This window comes from Pleurodeles waltl, chromosome 6 (genome assembly GCF_031143425.1).
Source record: "Pleurodeles waltl isolate 20211129_DDA chromosome 6, aPleWal1.hap1.20221129, whole genome shotgun sequence".
NCBI lineage: Eukaryota > Metazoa > Chordata > Amphibia > Caudata > Salamandridae > Pleurodeles > Pleurodeles waltl.
In genome coordinates this window covers 85,945,435-85,967,790 of record NC_090445.1, presented here as the reverse complement: position 1 = coordinate 85,967,790, position 22,356 = coordinate 85,945,435, and the positions used below count along the sequence as shown (strand labels likewise).

Genomic DNA, 22,356 nt, shown 5'->3' with positions numbered 1-22,356 from the left:
CATTTTTTTTGTGCTGTACTGTTTTTTTATCTTCGGGTTCGCACCTCCAACAGTGGTTTTATAAAAATTAACAGCGCCCTTTCGGGACTTCACTTTACAATTTCGTTATTTATGTCTGCACACGGGCGGGGACGAGAGCTCTTTATGTCTGCACACGGGCGGGGACGAGAGCTCTCTTCATGTTCACACTTGTAGGGGGTCGCTGCTCCCCGTCCTCTAACTCCGCTGCTGCGCCGCACTCCCATGACCTGTGTGTAAATATGGAGAGTTTAAGTGAGCAAAAACAATGTTGTGTCAGAAGTGGGATTTGAACCCACGCCTCCAATCGGAGACCAGAACACCCAGCTGAGGGGAAGAGACAGCTCTTGAGTCTGGCGCCTTAGACCGCTCGGCCATCCTGACAACTGAGATAGGTGAAGGCCGGATATGATATCATCACGCATGTGACACGCCTCCGCGAGCTCTGTTTCTGGGTTTTATCGGGGTGCCCTTTAGCAGGACACACCTTCGTGTCTCACCTGGCAGCCAGGGCCCGAGGGCCCAACCTCACACTCTTTAACCCTAATCCCCGCTTTACACCAACCAGGAACCGCAGCCCTCGGCTCCGCTGCCTTTCCAGTGCTCGTCTCTCGCTCCTCCTCAGAGGCTCGTGCCGGCTGCAGGGAACCCAAACTGCGCGCCACGGCACCCTGCTGCGCCCCCACAGCCACCCAGGGCCGCTGTCCTCGCACTTGCTCAGCAGGGTCCATTATCAATTACCCCCGGCCTCTGGAGTGCAGGCCGGGGGCGCTACGTCTGGCGCCTTCTAGGTGCTGCACTTGCTGCCTCTTAGCGACACACCGGAGAGCAGGATGCATTTAAGCATGCAATCTTCCATTCCGCTAAAGTCAACCATGCAAGTGCTTAGAAAAAATATATCACCGCTCTCAACAGGCACGGACCACCTTCTCTGAGAGCTACCGCTCCCAGCCGCAGCAGAAGATAAACACCAAATACCCTGGCAGAAATCGCCAGCCGCACATGGGCCGGATTGCAGGCTACCCCACCGCATCTTCCTGCTGAGTTGGCCTCTAAGAGAAGTGGGCGCTTGCTGCAGCGTGGACTTTCCCCTTTCAGCAGGGGTCATCCAGTGAGGTCCATGGTCAGCCAGGCGATCTACCTGGCACGGTAGCTCAAAGCTGGCTTCTCTTGCTTTTAAAAGTGAAAAAAGCCCGACATTCCTCCGGCGAGTGGAACCCACCCCTGAACATGAGCCTGGAGTCAAACTTTGCCCATGTGAACAAGTGACACACCCATTTGCAGCACACTGTTTTCACACAGATAAGTATATGTGCATACATTTTTTAATTCCAGATCTTTTATTAGAAATAAAACAAAGAACAGAGACGAATAGCTTCAGTTGTTACCCTATATGCCAGATTTCTTTCGATGCATGAACCAATCAGCTGTTTCCCAGTCTACGAAGGTATTACAGGTACGGATGGCATTTTGTGCCATTATGAGACCCGATGTTAATTCTACATTGATTGAACCTATATTTATGAGGCTGCATACGAAGTTATATTTTGAGAGGCTACTTATTTACCAAGTGTTCTCCTTACTTCACTGGTTCACAAGATGCACACAAAATAAGATGACATTACATACTGTGTTCCAGTATCTGCTCAGTATCCACAGAGCATTGTGCACCTTATATTTAATGTTTTATTATGGAGTTTTGGTCTGTTTGAACATTAATACAAATACACATTTTTAACAAATGGGTTCTGTGGTTGTATAAAGTTTAGGTTAAGAATGTTTCAGAGTGAGCCTGGTGTAAAGTAATAAATTATAGAATTGTTTTCCTTGGCACTTTTTTTTTAGAACACAAAACAAAAAGTTTTTAATGAATGATTTTTGTGGAATCAACTTCATAACGCCTCTTTGTTCTACCCAGGGTCCTTGGTGTTAAGGTCCAGTTCTGGATTACAGTGCCTCCCACCTGCTGTGAAGCAGTCACTTTAATTCTTCTGTTGAGCCAACTTTCTCAAGTTTGTGAAACACAGTCACTATAAATACTACCGCCCTGTTCTTTATTTGTAAAAAAAATGTTTTCAGTTTATTAACACTTCCCTGGAAATGGTGCTGGAGCGTGGACAGCAGTGATTCCCAAACTGTGCGCTGTGGCACCCCGAAAGTTCCTTGAGAAAAGGAGAGCCAAAAAGCAGTACCTCAGCCAAAGGACCTGATTCAGACGAGGCCAAATCTGTCAGTTTGGGATCCATCTTGATTAAAAATGGAGCGCCGCCACTCACTAGAGATAGCTCACTTTGGGTTTTCCAGAAAGCACAAGGCTCTCTGGGCCCAACCAACCAGAACTTCAGGGTTAACAGGGATACCTGATGCCTTAGCCTAAAAACCCAGCTCCAAGATCTTAGTAGGAGGGCCTGAGACATCCAGGAGTTTGTCATGACAGCCTCACCAGGCACGATCAATGCCCTTTTTAAGGTCTTTGGAGAAATTCTTAAGATAGGTTACCAGGGTGGGATCTATCTCCGTAGTCTCAGTAACCTTTGAGGGAAAATCATGTCTAGGACATTCAGATCTCAGCCGAGACCTGACATCTTTGTCGAAACAATGCCGAATGTGTGCTTGAACGTATTCGGCTACCTCCGAAGGCGGAGCCCAGGAGTAAGATCTAGGGCGGACAGTATCTTCGGGTTCGAAAGTGAGTACTTTCAGAGGCTGAGAAGCCACTTGAGTGTGCCGTGATTTGGCTTTTCATTTACAGGGAGGAGAATCAGTGTCCTTATCCGGATTGTTAGAGGAAGACGAGGAATCTGAATCCTCCTTACTCTCAGCTCTTAGATGAAGAGACTATGAGGATGAGAAACAGTTCGCCCTAGTCAAGGATTCTACAATTTGTTCAAATCAGCTTGGTGAGGGTTTGCAACAGAACTTGAGCCGGAAGGGTCTTGCGAAAACGGCAGCTCTTCCTGGCTGCTGCAATGTGGGACCCAGCCCTGCTGATCAGTGAAACCCAATAAGAGATGCTTAATCGTCTGGGTAGCTTTATCTAAGGCCACATTGACTGTGTGCCGAACACCAGCATCGAGGGCATAGACAAGGTCTCGCTCAAATGACCCCACGGAGTCATCATAAAAGGTAACTTCCCCAGATTCTCCTTCATAACCATCCATGCTGTAGAGCAGTGGTTCCCAACCTGTGGTCCGGGGACCCCTAGGAGTCCGCAAAGCCTCCTCTGGGGGCCGTGATTACTTAGAAAATCAAATAATAGTAACAGATTAGGTCCCCAGCTTTCAGTAATGACTCAGTGGGGGGTCCCCAGATTCCAATAATGGTTCATTGGGGGTCCCCAGGTTCCAGTAGTGATAAAGTGGGGGTTCACACAAGTCAAAAGGTTGGGAAGCACTGCTGTAGAGTGTCAGGTCAGAAAAGTGGGAATTTGAAAGGGGCAGAGGAAACTGCCAATAGGAACTTCAAATAAAGTGGGAAGTAAAGCTGACAAACTTCAAAGCAGGCTAATATGCTCAGGGAGGGCCACAAGCCAGTAGTAAAGTGTGGGGGGAGGCCTGCTTAGAATAGAATAAATTCCACTAATAAAGTGGCATTTGAGAACGGCAAAGTAGGTAGGGACGTGCGCAGGGGTGGGCTGCTTTAGAGTATTTCCATTGAAGTAAAGAGACATAGACAGGCAGGCGACTGTAAGCGGAGACAGGTGCATATATGTAACCAGAGTCCTATCCAGAGAGTCAGATGCATATATGTGCACAGAGGAAAGTTTGGACAGACAAATGTATGTACCCAGAGGCAGGTCCAAAGAGACAGATACATGTATATACCCTGAGACAGGCTGAGCGAGAGAGATGCATGTTTGTAGCTAGAGGCAGGTCTAGGGAAAGTGGTCCATGAGACTGGAGCAGAGCAAGAGGTAGAGAAAGGGAGAGGATCATGACTGAAGTCAGAGGTCTTAAAAAGAAATGACTTCTACTGACAACACTCCCTGGTGCATCACAGAAAAGAGATATATTGCCCAAGCCTAGCTAAAGGAGCAGGGTTATCTCACTTGGTAGTGCACGAGCCTTTTAATATCAGGGTCACGGGTTCGAGCCCCCAGTTAAGCAATTAGTATTTTTTTGTTTAAGGTTTATTCCAATTTTTTTTACAGACTTCCTGCTTTTCACCATTACTACTCAGGCTTTGAAAACACAACTCCTGCAGTTTGCCTCACAATCTCTCCCATCATATTCCACAGCGCTTTCCACTCACGAAAGGTGCCTCAAAGCCGGGTTTAGCCCTGCCTCCTCTAAACACATCCAGAAACCTGTACTTTAATCCCCAAAAATTCTAGCTATTGCGTCACGAATTTTCAATTCTATTAAGGACACGGAGGCGCGGATTGTCACAGCAGCCAATCAATGTTAAAAACTACATATCCCAACATTCCCAGTAGTCCATAACATGCCCAATCCCAGGCCTGCTCTCCATATAAATATCTCTGCCTCCTTAGTCCTTCATCTTTCTTTGCAATAACCAAACAAAATAACCTGCACTCTAAGAATTGAAATCTTCCAACTCCAACGAAGAAAACAAATTGAAGCCACCAACCGAACCCTGGTGCACGTTCCATGCCGGTATCGTCTCTCCTAGTACTCATGCGCCCTTATTATCCGATCCTGTTAATGAAAGGAAACAGTGCTAATAATCTGCTATTGACTATTAAGAAAAAATATGGATGGCTATCTCAATAATACATATAAAATCATCATATATGAATTGTGCTGTAACTTTCTGCATTATGCCAGCGTGCCCTATGCCAGTCTGTGCTTGTGATAGGTCCCATCTGTCCTTTAGGTCTCTACTTTGTGTCAGTCAGCCCTATGCCAGTCTGCACCTGTGATCCTTCTACAGCTCCATGCTTCAAATCTTTGCACAGTGCCAGTCTACCTTGTGCCAGTCCCGACGTTCATACTTCACATCAGTGCTGTAGCTATGCCCTATGCCAGTCTGCACCTGTGAGGCTTATTAAACACCATATTGCAAGCTGCCTACATTGTGCCAATCTGTCACGTGCCAGTCTGTAGCTGTGATGCTTCATATCAGTGCTGTAGGTCTTTGCATTGTGCCAGTCTGCCTTGTGCCAGTCTGCACATGTGATGCTTCACATCAGTGCTGTAGCTCTGCATGGCAGCAGTCTACTATGCTCCAGCCATTCCTGTGATACTTCACATCAGTGCTGTAGCTCTCTGCATTGCACCAGTCTGCCCTGTGTCAGTCTGTATCTTGACACTTCACATCAGTGCTGTACTGTTTCCCTGTGCCCAGTCTGCACCTGTGATCCTTCCACACCTCCAGGGTACAGGGCTTTGCATTTGCACCAGTCTGTTCTGCACCAGCCTGTACCTGAGGTGCTTCTTGATTACAGTGGTGTAGCTGTCCTGCACTGTGCCAGTTCTGTTTCCTGTGATGCTTCTGCGCAGCTTTGGTTGCAGCTGTTTTGCACTGCGCCAGTGTGGCCTTCTGAGACAGTCCCTGCCAGGGCCTCACAAGCGCCCTGTAGCTGTGCTATTGAGTTGTACGTTGACTGTGTTCAGCTGCTGTAGCTCACTGTAGGCCGGGCTGTGAGGCGCTGCGGGCTCAGTCTGTCCCTTCACAGTCCTCTCTGTGGGAGTGTGTGTTTGGTCATGTCCTTGAATCCAGCGAAAAAAGGAAGTATAAAATGAGATGCAGAAAAGCCCCATTCTCTAGCTGCTGGACAGACACGCGTCCTTGAGCCTCCTGCAGAGGTGCAGAGCTGCCAGGGGTGCCAGGGGCTGGAGGGCGGAGAGCGTCTTGCTTTGGAATATTTCCATTGAAGTGAAGGGAGAGGGCGAACGGGGAGCGGAGAGGCGGCTTCCTAGCAGTGAGTGTGGAGTGTCAGCTTGGTCCAATCCAGAGGGCAGGCAGGGGGGTGTGATGAGGACTGAGGCAGAGCGAGAGGTAGAGACAGAGGGAGCTGCAGCACTGGAAGCGGGGAGCTTTAAAATACACAGTAGAATCGGCACACGTGTGTTTCTTCAGAGGAGTCACACAAAGGGACCGCAAGGTTTGTGTTATGTGGGCCCGGGCTAGCTCAGTCGGTAGAGCATGAGACTCTTAATCTCAGGGTCGTGGGTTCGAGCCCCACGTTGGGCGCTGATACATTTTTTTTTGTGCTGTACTGTTTTTTTTATCTTCGGGGTTCGCACCTCCAACAGTGGTTTTATAAAAATTAACAGCGCCCTTTCGGGACTTCACTTTACAATTTCGTTATTTATGTCTGCACACGGGGCGGGGACGAGAGCTCTTTATGTCTGCACACGGGCGGGGGACGAGAGCTCTCTTCATGTTCACACTTGTAGGGGGGTCGCTGCTCCCCGTCCTCTAACTCCGCTGCTGCGCCGCACTCCCATGACCTGTGTGTAAATATGGAGAGTTTAAGTGAGCAAAAACAATGTTGTGTCAGAAGTGGGATTTGAACCCACGCCTCCAATCGGAGACCAGAACACCCAGCTGAGGGGAAGAGACAGCTCTTGAGTCTGGCGCCTTAGACCGCTCGGCCATCCTGACAACTGAGATAGGTGAAGGCCGGATATGATATCATCACGCATGTGACACGCCTCCGCGAGCTCTGTTTCTGGGTTTTATCGGGGTGCCCTTTAGCAGGACACACCTTCGTGTCTCACCTGGCAGCCAGGGCCCGAGGGCCCAACCTCACACTCTTTAACCCTAATCCCCGCTTTACACCAACCAGGAACCGCAGCCCTCGGCTCCGCTGCCTTTCCAGTGCTCGTCTCTCGCTCCTCCTCAGAGGCTCGTGCCGGCTGCAGGGAACCCAAACTGCGCGCCACGGCACCCTGCTGCGCCCCCACAGCCACCCAGGGCCGCTGTCCTCGCACTTGCTCAGCAGGGTCCATTATCAATTACCCCGGCCTCTGGAGTGCAGGCCGGGGGCGCTACGTCTGGCGCCTTCTAGGTGCTGCACTTGCTGCCTCTTAGCGACACACCGGAGAGCAGGATGCATTTAAGCATGCAATCTTCCATTCCGCTAAAGTCAACCATGCAAGTGCTTAGGAAAAATATATCACCGCTCTCAACAGGCACGGACCACCTTCTCTGAGAGCTACCGCTCCCAGCCGCAGCAGAAGATAAACACCAAATACCCTGGCAGAAATCGCCAGCCGCACATGGGCCGGATTGCAGGCTACCCCACCGCATCTTCCTGCTGAGTTGGCCTCTAAGAGAAGTGGGCGCTTGCTGCAGCGTGGACTTTCCCCTTTCAGCAGGGGTCATCCAGTGAGGTCCATGGTCAGCCAGGCGATCTACCTGGCACGGTAGCTCAAAGCTGGCTTCTCTTGCTTTTAAAAGTGAAAAAAGCCCGACATTCCTCCGGCGAGTGGAACCCACCCCTGAACATGAGCCTGGAGTCAAACTTTGCCCATGTGAACAAGTGACACACCCATTTGCAGCACACTGTTTTCACACAGATAAGTATATGTGCATACATTTTTTAATTCCAGATCTTTTATTAGAAATAAAACAAAGAACAGAGACGAATAGCTTCAGTTGTTACCCTATATGCCAGATTTCTTTCGATGCATGAACCAATCAGCTGTTTCCCAGTCTACGAAGGTATTACAGGTACGGATGGCATTTTGTGCCATTATGAGACCCGATGTTAATTCTACATTGATTGAACCTATATTTATGAGGCTGCATACGAAGTTATATTTTGAGAGGCTACTTATTTACCAAGTGTTCTCCTTACTTCACTGGTTCACAAGATGCACACAAAATAAGATGACATTACATACTGTGTTCCAGTATCTGCTCAGTATCCACAGAGCATTGTGCACCTTATATTTAATGTTTTATTATGGAGTTTTGGTCTGTTTGAACATTAATACAAATACACATTTTTAACAAATGGGTTCTGTGGTTGTATAAAGTTTAGGTTAAGAATGTTTCAGAGTGAGCCTGGTGTAAAGTAATAAATTATAGAATTGTTTTCCTTGGCACTTTTTTTTTAGAACACAAAAACAAAAAGTTTTTAATGAATGATTTTTGTGGAATCAACTTCATAACGCCTCTTTGTTCTACCCAGGGTCCTTGGTGTTAAGGTCCAGTTCTGGATTACAGTGCCTCCCACCTGCTGTGAAGCAGTCACTTTAATTCTTCTGTTGAGCCAACTTTCTCAAGTTTGTGAAACACAGTCACTATAAATACTACCGCCCTGTTCTTTATTTGTAAAAAAAATGTTTTCAGTTTATTAACACTTCCCTGGAAATGGTGCTGGAGCGTGGACAGCAGTGATTCCCAAACTGTGCGCTGTGGCACCCCGAAAGTTCCTTGAGAAAAGGAGAGCCAAAAAGCAGTACCTCAGCCAAAGGACCTGATTCAGACGAGGCCAAATCTGTCAGTTTGGGATCCATCTTGATTAAAAATGGAGCGCCGCCACTCACTAGAGATAGCTCACTTTGGGTTTTCCAGAAAGCACAAGGCTCTCTGGGCCCAACCAACCAGAACTTCAGGGTTAACAGGGATACCTGATGCCTTAGCCTAAAAACCCAGCTCCAAGATCTTAGTAGGAGGGCCTGAGACATCCAGGAGTTTGTCATGACAGCCTCACCAGGCACGATCAATGCCCTTTTTAAGGTCTTTGGAGAAATTCTTAAGATAGGTTACCAGGGTGGGATCTATCTCCGTAGTCTCAGTAACCTTTGAGGGAAAATCATGTCTAGGACATTCAGATCTCAGCCGAGACCTGACATCTTTGTCGAAACAATGCCGAATGTGTGCTTGAACGTATTCGGCTACCTCCGAAGGCGGAGCCCAGGAGTAAGATCTAGGGCGGACAGTATCTTCGGGTTCGAAAGTGAGTACTTTCAGAGGCTGAGAAGCCACTTGAGTGTGCCGTGATTTGGCTTTTCATTTACAGGGAGGAGAATCAGTGTCCTTATCCGGATTGTTAGAGGAAGACGAGGAATCTGAATCCTCCTTACTCTCAGCTCTTAGATGAAGAGACTATGAGGATGAGAAACAGTTCGCCCTAGTCAAGGATTCTACAATTTGTTCAAATCAGCTTGGTGAGGGTTTGCAACAGAACTTGAGCCGGAAGGGTCTTGCGAAAACGGCAGCTCTTCCTGGCTGCTGCAATGTGGGACCCAGCCCTGCTGATCAGTGAAACCCAATAAGAGATGCTTAATCGTCTGGGTAGCTTTATCTAAGGCCACATTGACTGTGTGCCGAACACCAGCATCGAGGGCATAGACAAGGTCTCGCTCAAATGACCCCACGGAGTCATCATAAAAGGTAACTTCCCCAGATTCTCCTTCATAACCATCCATGCTGTAGAGCAGTGGTTCCCAACCTGTGGTCCGGGGACCCCTAGGAGTCCGCAAAGCCTCCTCTGGGGGCCGTGATTACTTAGAAAATCAAATAATAGTAACAGATTAGGTCCCCAGCTTTCAGTAATGACTCAGTGGGGGGTCCCCAGATTCCAATAATGGTTCATTGGGGGTCCCCAGGTTCCAGTAGTGATAAAGTGGGGGTTCACACAAGTCAAAAGGTTGGGAAGCACTGCTGTAGAGTGTCAGGTCAGAAAAGTGGGAATTTGAAAGGGGCAGAGGAAACTGCCAATAGGAACTTCAAATAAAGTGGGAAGTAAAGCTGACAAACTTCAAAGCAGGCTAATATGCTCAGGGAGGGCCACAAGCCAGTAGTAAAGTGTGGGGGGAGGCCTGCTTAGAATAGAATAAATTCCACTAATAAAGTGGCATTTGAGAACGGCAAAGTAGGTAGGGACGTGCGCAGGGGTGGGCTGCTTTAGAGTATTTCCATTGAAGTAAAGAGACATAGACAGGCAGGCGACTGTAAGCGGAGACAGGTGCATATATGTAACCAGAGTCCTATCCAGAGAGTCAGATGCATATATGTGCACAGAGGAAAGTTTGGACAGACAAATGTATGTACCCAGAGGCAGGTCCAAAGAGACAGATACATGTATATACCCTGAGACAGGCTGAGCGAGAGAGATGCATGTTTGTAGCTAGAGGCAGGTCTAGGGAAAGTGGTCCATGAGACTGGAGCAGAGCAAGAGGTAGAGAAAGGGAGAGGATCATGACTGAAGTCAGAGGTCTTAAAAAGAAATGACTTCTACTGACAACACTCCCTGGTGCATCACAGAAAAGAGATATATTGCCCAAGCCTAGCTAAAGGAGCAGGGTTATCTCACTTGGTAGTGCACGAGCCTTTTAATATCAGGGTCACGGGTTCGAGCCCCCAGTTAAGCAATTAGTATTTTTTTGTTTAAGGTTTATTCCAATTTTTTTTACAGACTTCCTGCTTTTCACCAATACTACTCAGGCTTTGAAAACACAACTCCTGCAGTTTGCCTCACAATCTCTCCCATCATATTCCACAGCGCTTTCCACTCACGAAAGGTGCCTCAAAGCCGGGTTTAGCCCTGCCTCCTCTAAACACATCCAGAAACCTGTACTTTAATCCCCAAAAATTCTAGCTATTGCGTCACGAATTTTCAATTCTATTAAGGACACGGAGGCGCGGATTGTCACAGCAGCCAATCAATGTTAAAAACTACATATCCCAACATTCCCAGTAGTCCATAACATGCCCAATCCCAGGCCTGCTCTCCATATAAATATCTCTGCCTCCTTAGTCCTTCATCTTTCTTTGCAATAACCAAACAAAATAACCTGCACTCTAAGAATTGAAATCTTCCAACTCCAACGAAGAAAACAAATTGAAGCCACCAACCGAACCCTGGTGCACGTTCCATGCCGGTATCGTCTCTCCTAGTACTCATGCGCCCTTATTATCCGATCCTGTTAATGAAAGGAAACAGTGCTAATAATCTGCTATTGACTATTAAGAAAAAATATGGATGGCTATCTCAATAATACATATAAAATCATCATATATGAATTGTGCTGTAACTTTCTGCATTATGCCAGCGTGCCCTATGCCAGTCTGTGCTTGTGATAGGTCCCATCTGTCCTTTAGGTCTCTACTTTGTGTCAGTCAGCCCTATGCCAGTCTGCACCTGTGATCCTTCTACAGCTCCATGCTTCAAATCTTTGCACAGTGCCAGTCTACCTTGTGCCAGTCCCGACGTTCATACTTCACATCAGTGCTGTAGCTATGCCCTATGCCAGTCTGCACCTGTGAGGCTTATTAAACACCATATTGCAGCTGCCTACATTGTGCCAATCTGTCACGTGCCAGTCTGTAGCTGTGATGCTTCATATCAGTGCTGTAGGTCTTTGCATTGTGCCAGTCTGCCTTGTGCCAGTCTGCACATGTGATGCTTCACATCAGTGCTGTAGCTCTGCATGGCAGCAGTCTACTATGCTCCAGCCATTCCTGTGATACTTCACATCAGTGCTGTAGCTCTCTGCATTGCACCAGTCTGCCCTGTGTCAGTCTGTATCTTGACACTTCACATCAGTGCTGTAGCTCTCTGCATTGCACGAGCCTGTCCTGTGCCAGTCTGCACCTGTGATCCTTCCACACCTCCAGGGTACAGGGCTTTGCATTGCACCAGTCTGTTCTGCACCAGCCTGTACCTGAGGTGCTTCTTGATTACAGTGGTGTAGCTGTCTGCACTGTGCCAGTCTGTTCCTGTGATGCTTCTGCGCAGCTTTGGTGCAGCTGTTTGCACTGCGCCAGTGTGGCCTTCTGAGACAGTCCCTGCCAGGGCCTCACAAGCGCCCTGTAGCTGTGCTATTGAGTTGTACGTTGACTGTGTTCAGCTGCTGTAGCTCACTGTAGGCCGGCTGTGAGGCGCTGCGGGCTCAGTCTGTCCTTCACAGTCTCTCTGTGGGAGTGTGTGTTTGTCATGTCCTTGAATCCAGCGAAAAAAGGAAGTATAAATGAGATGCAGAAAAGCCCCATTCTCTAGCTGCTGGACAGACACGCGTCCTTGAGCCTCCTGCAGAGGTGCAGAGCTGCCAGGGGTGCCAGGGGCTGGAGGCGGAGAGCGTCTGCTTTGGAATATTTCCATTGAAGTGAAGGGAGAGGGCGAACGGGGAGCGGAGAGGCGGCTTCCTAGCAGTGAGTGTGGAGTGTCAGCTTGGTCCATCCAGAGGCAGGCAGGGGGGTGTGATGAGACTGAGGCAGAGCGAGAGGTAGAGACAGAGGGAGCTGCAGCACTGGAAGCGGGAGCTTTAAAATACACAGTAGAATCGGCACACGTGTGTTTCTTCAGAGGAGTCACACAAAGGACCGCAAGGTTTGTGTTATGTGGCCCGGCTAGCTCAGTCGGTAGAGCATGAGACTCTTAATCTCAGGGTCGTGGGTTCGAGCCCCACGTTGGGCGCTGATACATTTTTTTTGTGCTGTACTGTTTTTTTATCTTCGGGTTCGCACCTCCAACAGTGGTTTTATAAAAATTAACAGCGCCCTTTCGGGACTTCACTTTACAATTTCGTTATTTATGTCTGCACACGGGCGGGGACGAGAGCTCTTTATGTCTGCACACGGGCGGGGACGAGAGCTCTCTTCATGTTCACACTTGTAGGGGGTCGCTGCTCCCCGTCCTCTAACTCCGCTGCTGCGCCGCACTCCCATGACCTGTGTGTAAATATGGAGAGTTTAAGTGAGCAAAAACAATGTTGTGTCAGAAGTGGGATTTGAACCCACGCCTCCAATCGGAGACCAGAACACCCAGCTGAGGGGAAGAGACAGCTCTTGAGTCTGGCGCCTTAGACCGCTCGGCCATCCTGACAACTGAGATAGGTGAAGGCCGGATATGATATCATCACGCATGTGACACGCCTCCGCGAGCTCTGTTTCTGGGTTTTATCGGGGTGCCCTTTAGCAGGACACACCTTCGTGTCTCACCTGGCAGCCAGGGCCCGAGGGCCCAACCTCACACTCTTTAACCCTAATCCCCGCTTTACACCAACCAGGAACCGCAGCCCTCGGCTCCGCTGCCTTTCCAGTGCTCGTCTCTCGCTCCTCCTCAGAGGCTCGTGCCGGCTGCAGGGAACCCAAACTGCGCGCCACGGCACCCTGCTGCGCCCCCACAGCCACCCAGGGCCGCTGTCCTCGCACTTGCTCAGCAGGGTCCATTATCAATTACCCCGGCCTCTGGAGTGCAGGCCGGGGGCGCTACGTCTGGCGCCTTCTAGGTGCTGCACTTGCTGCCTCTTAGCGACACACCGGAGAGCAGGATGCATTTAAGCATGCAATCTTCCATTCCGCTAAAGTCAACCATGCAAGTGCTTAGAAAAAATATATCACCGCTCTCAACAGGCACGGACCACCTTCTCTGAGAGCTACCGCTCCCAGCCGCAGCAGAAGATAAACACCAAATACCCTGGCAGAAATCGCCAGCCGCACATGGGCCGGATTGCAGGCTACCCCACCGCATCTTCCTGCTGAGTTGGCCTCTAAGAGAAGTGGGCGCTTGCTGCAGCGTGGACTTTCCCCTTTCAGCAGGGGTCATCCAGTGAGGTCCATGGTCAGCCAGGCGATCTACCTGGCACGGTAGCTCAAAGCTGGCTTCTCTTGCTTTTAAAAGTGAAAAAAGCCCGACATTCCTCCGGCGAGTGGAACCCACCCCTGAACATGAGCCTGGAGTCAAACTTTGCCCATGTGAACAAGTGACACACCCATTTGCAGCACACTGTTTTCACACAGATAAGTATATGTGCATACATTTTTTAATTCCAGATCTTTTATTAGAAATAAAACAAAGAACAGAGACGAATAGCTTCAGTTGTTACCCTATATGCCAGATTTCTTTCGATGCATGAACCAATCAGCTGTTTCCCAGTCTACGAAGGTATTACAGGTACGGATGGCATTTTGTGCCATTATGAGACCCGATGTTAATTCTACATTGATTGAACCTATATTTATGAGGCTGCATACGAAGTTATATTTTGAGAGGCTACTTATTTACCAAGTGTTCTCCTTACTTCACTGGTTCACAAGATGCACACAAAATAAGATGACATTACATACTGTGTTCCAGTATCTGCTCAGTATCCACAGAGCATTGTGCACCTTATATTTAATGTTTTATTATGGAGTTTTGGTCTGTTTGAACATTAATACAAATACACATTTTTAACAAATGGGTTCTGTGGTTGTATAAAGTTTAGGTTAAGAATGTTTCAGAGTGAGCCTGGTGTAAAGTAATAAATTATAGAATTGTTTTCCTTGGCACTTTTTTTTTAGAACACAAAAACAAAAAGTTTTTAATGAATGATTTTTGTGGAATCAACTTCATAACGCCTCTTTGTTCTACCCAGGGTCCTTGGTGTTAAGGTCCAGTTCTGGATTACAGTGCCTCCCACCTGCTGTGAAGCAGTCACTTTAATTCTTCTGTTGAGCCAACTTTCTCAAGTTTGTGAAACACAGTCACTATAAATACTACCGCCCTGTTCTTTATTTGTAAAAAAAATGTTTTCAGTTTATTAACACTTCCCTGGAAATGGTGCTGGAGCGTGGACAGCAGTGATTCCCAAACTGTGCGCTGTGGCACCCCGAAAGTTCCTTGAGAAAAGGAGAGCCAAAAAGCAGTACCTCAGCCAAAGGACCTGATTCAGACGAGGCCAAATCTGTCAGTTTGGGATCCATCTTGATTAAAAATGGAGCGCCGCCACTCACTAGAGATAGCTCACTTTGGGTTTTCCAGAAAGCACAAGGCTCTCTGGGCCCAACCAACCAGAACTTCAGGGTTAACAGGGATACCTGATGCCTTAGCCTAAAAACCCAGCTCCAAGATCTTAGTAGGAGGGCCTGAGACATCCAGGAGTTTGTCATGACAGCCTCACCAGGCACGATCAATGCCCTTTTTAAGGTCTTTGGAGAAATTCTTAAGATAGGTTACCAGGGTGGGATCTATCTCCGTAGTCTCAGTAACCTTTGAGGGAAAATCATGTCTAGGACATTCAGATCTCAGCCGAGACCTGACATCTTTGTCGAAACAATGCCGAATGTGTGCTTGAACGTATTCGGCTACCTCCGAAGGCGGAGCCCAGGAGTAAGATCTAGGGCGGACAGTATCTTCGGGTTCGAAAGTGAGTACTTTCAGAGGCTGAGAAGCCACTTGAGTGTGCCGTGATTTGGCTTTTCATTTACAGGGAGGAGAATCAGTGTCCTTATCCGGATTGTTAGAGGAAGACGAGGAATCTGAATCCTCCTTACTCTCAGCTCTTAGATGAAGAGACTATGAGGATGAGAAACAGTTCGCCCTAGTCAAGGATTCTACAATTTGTTCAAATCAGCTTGGTGAGGGTTTGCAACAGAACTTGAGCCGGAAGGGTCTTGCGAAAACGGCAGCTCTTCCTGGCTGCTGCAATGTGGGACCCAGCCCTGCTGATCAGTGAAACCCAATAAGAGATGCTTAATCGTCTGGGTAGCTTTATCTAAGGCCACATTGACTGTGTGCCGAACACCAGCATCGAGGGCATAGACAAGGTCTCGCTCAAATGACCCCACGGAGTCATCATAAAAGGTAACTTCCCCAGATTCTCCTTCATAACCATCCATGCTGTAGAGCAGTGGTTCCCAACCTGTGGTCCGGGGACCCCTAGGAGTCCGCAAAGCCTCCTCTGGGGGCCGTGATTACTTAGAAAATCAAATAATAGTAACAGATTAGGTCCCCAGCTTTCAGTAATGACTCAGTGGGGGGTCCCCAGATTCCAATAATGGTTCATTGGGGGTCCCCAGGTTCCAGTAGTGATAAAGTGGGGGTTCACACAAGTCAAAAGGTTGGGAAGCACTGCTGTAGAGTGTCAGGTCAGAAAAGTGGGAATTTGAAAGGGGCAGAGGAAACTGCCAATAGGAACTTCAAATAAAGTGGGAAGTAAAGCTGACAAACTTCAAAGCAGGCTAATATGCTCAGGGAGGGCCACAAGCCAGTAGTAAAGTGTGGGGGGAGGCCTGCTTAGAATAGAATAAATTCCACTAATAAAGTGGCATTTGAGAACGGCAAAGTAGGTAGGGACGTGCGCAGGGGTGGGCTGCTTTAGAGTATTTCCATTGAAGTAAAGAGACATAGACAGGCAGGCGACTGTAAGCGGAGACAGGTGCATATATGTAACCAGAGTCCTATCCAGAGAGTCAGATGCATATATGTGCACAGAGGAAAGTTTGGACAGACAAATGTATGTACCCAGAGGCAGGTCCAAAGAGACAGATACATGTATATACCCTGAGACAGGCTGAGCGAGAGAGATGCATGTTTGTAGCTAGAGGCAGGTCTAGGGAAAGTGGTCCATGAGACTGGAGCAGAGCAAGAGGTAGAGAAAGGGAGAGGATCATGACTGAAGTCAGAGGTCTTAAAAAGAAATGACTTCTACTGACAACACTCCCTGGTGCATCACAGAAAAGAGATATATTGCCCAAGCCTAGCTAAAGGAGCAGGGTTATCTCACTTGGTAGTGCACGAGCCTTTTAATATCAGGGTCACGGGTTCGAGCCCCCAGTTAAGCAATTAGTATTTTTTTGTTTAAGGTTTATTCCAATTTTTTTTACAGACTTCCTGCTTTTCACCATTACTACTCAGGCTTTGAAAACACAACTCCTGCAGTTTGCCTCACAATCTCTCCCATCATATTCCACAGCGCTTTCCACTCACGAAAGGTGCCTCAAAGCCGGGTTTAGCCCTGCCTCCTCTAAACACATCCAGAAACCTGTACTTTAATCCCCAAAAATTCTAGCTATTGCGTCACGAATTTTCAATTCTATTAAGGACACGGAGGCGCGGATTGTCACAGCAGCCAATCAATGTTAAAAACTACATATCCCAACATTCCCAGTAGTCCATAACATGCCCAATCCCAGGCCTGCTCTCCATATAAATATCTCTGCCTCCTTAGTCCTTCATCTTTCTTTGCAATAACCAAACAAAATAACCTGCACTCTAAGAATTGAAATCTTCCAACTCCAACGAAGAAAACAAATTGAAGCCACCAACCGAACCCTGGTGCACGTTCCATGCCGGTATCGTCTCTCCTAGTACTCATGCGCCCTTATTATCCGATCCTGTTAATGAAAGGAAACAGTGCTAATAATCTGCTATTGACTATTAAGAAAAAATATGGATGGCTATCTCAATAATACATATAAAATCATCATATATGAATTGTGCTGTAACTTTCTGCATTATGCCAGCGTGCCCTATGCCAGTCTGTGCTTGTGATAGGTCCCATCTGTCCTTTAGGTCTCTACTTTGTGTCAGTCAGCCCTATGCCAGTCTGCACCTGTGATCCTTCTACAGCTCCATGCTTCAAATCTTTGCACAGTGCCAGTCTACCTTGTGCCAGTCCCGACGTTCATACTTCACATCAGTGCTGTAGCTATGCCCTATGCCAGTCTGCACCTGTGAGGCTTATTAAACACCATATTGCAGCTGCCTACATTGTGCCAATCTGTCACGTGCCAGTCTGTAGCTGTGATGCTTCATATCAGTGCTGTAGGTCTTTGCATTGTGCCAGTCTGCCTTGTGCCAGTCTGCACATGTGATGCTTCACATCAGTGCTGTAGCTCTGCATGGCAGCAGTCTACTATGCTCCAGCCATTCCTGTGATACTTCACATCAGTGCTGTAGCTCTCTGCATTGCACCAGTCTGCCCTGTGTCAGTCTGTATCTTGACACTTCACATCAGTGCTGTAGCTCTCTGCATTGCACGAGCCTGTCCTGTGCCAGTCTGCACCTGTGATCCTTCCACACCTCCAGGGTACAGGGCTTTGCATTGCACCAGTCTGTTCTGCACCAGCCTGTACCTGAGGTGCTTCTTGATTACAGTGGTGTAGCTGTCTGCACTGTGCCAGTCTGTTCCTGTGATGCTTCTGCGCAGCTTTGGTGCAGCTGTTTGCACTGCGCCAGTGTGGCCTTCTGAGACAGTCCCTGCCAGGGCCTCACAAGCGCCCTGTAGCTGTGCTATTGAGTTGTACGTTGACTGTGTTCAGCTGCTGTAGCTCACTGTAGGCCGGCTGTGAGGCGCTGCGGGCTCAGTCTGTCCTTCACAGTCTCTCTGTGGGAGTGTGTGTTTGTCATGTCCTTGAATCCAGCGAAAAAAGGAAGTATAAATGAGATGCAGAAAAGCCCCATTCTCTAGCTGCTGGACAGACACGCGTCCTTGAGCCTCCTGCAGAGGTGCAGAGCTGCCAGGGGTGCCAGGGGCTGGAGGCGGAGAGCGTCTGCTTTGGAATATTTCCATTGAAGTGAAGGGAGAGGGCGAACGGGGAGCGGAGAGGCGGCTTCCTAGCAGTGAGTGTGGAGTGTCAGCTTGGTCCATCCAGAGGCAGGCAGGGGGGTGTGATGAGACTGAGGCAGAGCGAGAGGTAGAGACAGAGGGAGCTGCAGCACTGGAAGCGGGAGCTTTAAAATACACAGTAGAATCGGCACACGTGTGTTTCTTCAGAGGAGTCACACAAAGGACCGCAAGGTTTGTGTTATGTGGCCCGGCTAGCTCAGTCGGTAGAGCATGAGACTCTTAATCTCAGGGTCGTGGGTTCGAGCCCCACGTTGGGCGCTGATACATTTTTTTTGTGCTGTACTGTTTTTTTATCTTCGGGTTCGCACCTCCAACAGTGGTTTTATAAAAATTAACAGCGCCCTTTCGGGACTTCACTTTACAATTTCGTTATTTATGTCTGCACACGGGCGGGGACGAGAGCTCTTTATGTCTGCACACGGGCGGGGACGAGAGCTCTCTTCATGTTCACACTTGTAGGGGGTCGCTGCTCCCCGTCCTCTAACTCCGCTGCTGCGCCGCACTCCCATGACCTGTGTGTAAATATGGAGAGTTTAAGTGAGCAAAAACAATGTTGTGTCAGAAGTGGGATTTGAACCCACGCCTCCAATCGGAGACCAGAACACCCAGCTGAGGGGAAGAGACAGCTCTTGAGTCTGGCGCCTTAGACCGCTCGGCCATCCTGACAACTGAGATAGGTGAAGGCCGGATATGATATCATCACGCATGTGACACGCCTCCGCGAGCTCTGTTTCTGGGTTTTATCGGGGTGCCCTTTAGCAGGACACACCTTCGTGTCTCACCTGGCAGCCAGGGCCCGAGGGCCCAACCTCACACTCTTTAACCCTAATCCCCGCTTTACACCAACCAGGAACCGCAGCCCTCGGCTCCGCTGCCTTTCCAGTGCTCGTCTCTCGCTCCTCCTCAGAGGCTCGTGCCGGCTGCAGGGAACCCAAACTGCGCGCCACGGCACCCTGCTGCGCCCCCACAGCCACCCAGGGCCGCTGTCCTCGCACTTGCTCAGCAGGGTCCATTATCAATTACCCCGGCCTCTGGAGTGCAGGCCGGGGGCGCTACGTCTGGCGCCTTCTAGGTGCTGCACTTGCTGCCTCTTAGCGACACACCGGAGAGCAGGATGCATTTAAGCATGCAATCTTCCATTCCGCTAAAGTCAACCATGCAAGTGCTTAGGAAAAATATATCACCGCTCTCAACAGGCACGGACCACCTTCTCTGAGAGCTACCGCTCCCAGCCGCAGCAGAAGATAAACACCAAATACCCTGGCAGAAATCGCCAGCCGCACATGGGCCGGATTGCAGGCTACCCCACCGCATCTTCCTGCTGAGTTGGCCTCTAAGAGAAGTGGGCGCTTGCTGCAGCGTGGACTTTCCCCTTTCAGCAGGGGTCATCCAGTGAGGTCCATGGTCAGCCAGGCGATCTACCTGGCACGGTAGCTCAAAGCTGGCTTCTCTTGCTTTTAAAAGTGAAAAAAGCCCGACATTCCTCCGGCGAGTGGAACCCACCCCTGAACATGAGCCTGGAGTCAAACTTTGCCCATGTGAACAAGTGACACACCCATTTGCAGCACACTGTTTTCACACAGATAAGTATATGTGCATACATTTTTTAATTCCAGATCTTTTATTAGAAATAAAACAAAGAACAGAGACGAATAGCTTCAGTTGTTACCCTATATGCCAGATTTCTTTCGATGCATGAACCAATCAGCTGTTTCCCAGTCTACGAAGGTATTACAGGTACGGATGGCATTTTGTGCCATTATGAGACCCGATGTTAATTCTACATTGATTGAACCTATATTTATGAGGCTGCATACGAAGTTATATTTTGAGAGGCTACTTATTTACCAAGTGTTCTCCTTACTTCACTGGTTCACAAGATGCACACAAAATAAGATGACATTACATACTGTGTTCCAGTATCTGCTCAGTATCCACAGAGCATTGTGCACCTTATATTTAATGTTTTATTATGGAGTTTTGGTCTGTTTGAACATTAATACAAATACACATTTTTAACAAATGGGTTCTGTGGTTGTATAAAGTTTAGGTTAAGAATGTTTCAGAGTGAGCCTGGTGTAAAGTAATAAATTATAGAATTGTTTTCCTTGGCACTTTTTTTTTAGAACACAAAAACAAAAAGTTTTTAATGAATGATTTTTGTGGAATCAACTTCATAACGCCTCTTTGTTCTACCCAGGGTCCTTGGTGTTAAGGTCCAGTTCTGGATTACAGTGCCTCCCACCTGCTGTGAAGCAGTCACTTTAATTCTTCTGTTGAGCCAACTTTCTCAAGTTTGTGAAACACAGTCACTATAAATACTACCGCCCTGTTCTTTATTTGTAAAAAAAATGTTTTCAGTTTATTAACACTTCCCTGGAAATGGTGCTGGAGCGTGGACAGCAGTGATTCCCAAACTGTGCGCTGTGGCACCCCGAAAGTTCCTTGAGAAAAGGAGAGCCAAAAAGCAGTACCTCAGCCAAAGGACCTGATTCAGACGAGGCCAAATCTGTCAGTTTGGGATCCATCTTGATTAAAAATGGAGCGCCGCCACTCACTAGAGATAGCTCACTTTGGGTTTTCCAGAAAGCACAAGGCTCTCTGGGCCCAACCAACCAGAACTTCAGGGTTAACAGGGATACCTGATGCCTTAGCCTAAAAACCCAGCTCCAAGATCTTAGTAGGAGGGCCTGAGACATCCAGGAGTTTGTCATGACAGCCTCACCAGGCACGATCAATGCCCTTTTTAAGGTCTTTGGAGAAATTCTTAAGATAGGTTACCAGGGTGGGATCTATCTCCGTAGTCTCAGTAACCTTTGAGGGAAAATCATGTCTAGGACATTCAGATCTCAGCCGAGACCTGACATCTTTGTCGAAACAATGCCGAATGTGTGCTTGAACGTATTCGGCTACCTCCGAAGGCGGAGCCCAGGAGTAAGATCTAGGGCGGACAGTATCTTCGGGTTCGAAAGTGAGTACTTTCAGAGGCTGAGAAGCCACTTGAGTGTGCCGTGATTTGGCTTTTCATTTACAGGGAGGAGAATCAGTGTCCTTATCCGGATTGTTAGAGGAAGACGAGGAATCTGAATCCTCCTTACTCTCAGCTCTTAGATGAAGAGACTATGAGGATGAGAAACAGTTCGCCCTAGTCAAGGATTCTACAATTTGTTCAAATCAGCTTGGTGAGGGTTTGCAACAGAACTTGAGCCGGAAGGGTCTTGCGAAAACGGCAGCTCTTCCTGGCTGCTGCAATGTGGGACCCAGCCCTGCTGATCAGTGAAACCCAATAAGAGATGCTTAATCGTCTGGGTAGCTTTATCTAAGGCCACATTGACTGTGTGCCGAACACCAGCATCGAGGGCATAGACAAGGTCTCGCTCAAATGACCCCACGGAGTCATCATAAAAGGTAACTTCCCCAGATTCTCCTTCATAACCATCCATGCTGTAGAGCAGTGGTTCCCAACCTGTGGTCCGGGGACCCCTAGGAGTCCGCAAAGCCTCCTCTGGGGGCCGTGATTACTTAGAAAATCAAATAATAGTAACAGATTAGGTCCCCAGCTTTCAGTAATGACTCAGTGGGGGGTCCCCAGATTCCAATAATGGTTCATTGGGGGTCCCCAGGTTCCAGTAGTGATAAAGTGGGGGTTCACACAAGTCAAAAGGTTGGGAAGCACTGCTGTAGAGTGTCAGGTCAGAAAAGTGGGAATTTGAAAGGGGCAGAGGAAACTGCCAATAGGAACTTCAAATAAAGTGGGAAGTAAAGCTGACAAACTTCAAAGCAGGCTAATATGCTCAGGGAGGGCCACAAGCCAGTAGTAAAGTGTGGGGGGAGGCCTGCTTAGAATAGAATAAATTCCACTAATAAAGTGGCATTTGAGAACGGCAAAGTAGGTAGGGACGTGCGCAGGGGTGGGCTGCTTTAGAGTATTTCCATTGAAGTAAAGAGACATAGACAGGCAGGCGACTGTAAGCGGAGACAGGTGCATATATGTAACCAGAGTCCTATCCAGAGAGTCAGATGCATATATGTGCACAGAGGAAAGTTTGGACAGACAAATGTATGTACCCAGAGGCAGGTCCAA

General features: G+C 48.3%; 6 non-coding genes across 6 annotated transcripts; 2 read left to right on the top strand and 4 right to left on the bottom strand.

The window, feature by feature from the left end:
* Positions 1-292: 292 nt before the first annotated feature.
* On the bottom strand, positions 293-402 carry TRNAL-CAA (transfer RNA leucine (anticodon CAA)). Its single transcript has 2 exons — positions 365-402; positions 293-338 (listed from the first exon to the last, which is right to left on the bottom strand). It is a non-coding gene; the product is annotated as a tRNA-Leu (tRNA).
* A 6,076-nt stretch (positions 403-6,478) lies between these two features.
* Positions 6,479-6,588, bottom strand: TRNAL-CAA (transfer RNA leucine (anticodon CAA)). The gene is made up of 2 exons: positions 6,551-6,588; positions 6,479-6,524 (listed from the first exon to the last, which is right to left on the bottom strand). It is a non-coding gene; the product is annotated as a tRNA-Leu (tRNA).
* Positions 6,589-12,282: 5,694 nt separating this feature from the next.
* TRNAK-CUU (transfer RNA lysine (anticodon CUU)) lies at positions 12,283-12,355 on the top strand. Its single transcript has one exon. It is a non-coding gene; the product is annotated as a tRNA-Lys (tRNA).
* A 298-nt stretch (positions 12,356-12,653) lies between these two features.
* Positions 12,654-12,763, bottom strand: TRNAL-CAA (transfer RNA leucine (anticodon CAA)). Its single transcript has 2 exons — positions 12,726-12,763; positions 12,654-12,699 (listed from the first exon to the last, which is right to left on the bottom strand). It is a non-coding gene; the product is annotated as a tRNA-Leu (tRNA).
* Positions 12,764-18,457: 5,694 nt separating this feature from the next.
* On the top strand, positions 18,458-18,530 carry TRNAK-CUU (transfer RNA lysine (anticodon CUU)). The gene has a single exon. It is a non-coding gene; the product is annotated as a tRNA-Lys (tRNA).
* A 298-nt stretch (positions 18,531-18,828) lies between these two features.
* Positions 18,829-18,938, bottom strand: TRNAL-CAA (transfer RNA leucine (anticodon CAA)). Its single transcript has 2 exons — positions 18,901-18,938; positions 18,829-18,874 (listed from the first exon to the last, which is right to left on the bottom strand). It is a non-coding gene; the product is annotated as a tRNA-Leu (tRNA).
* Positions 18,939-22,356: the final 3,418 nt, after the last annotated feature.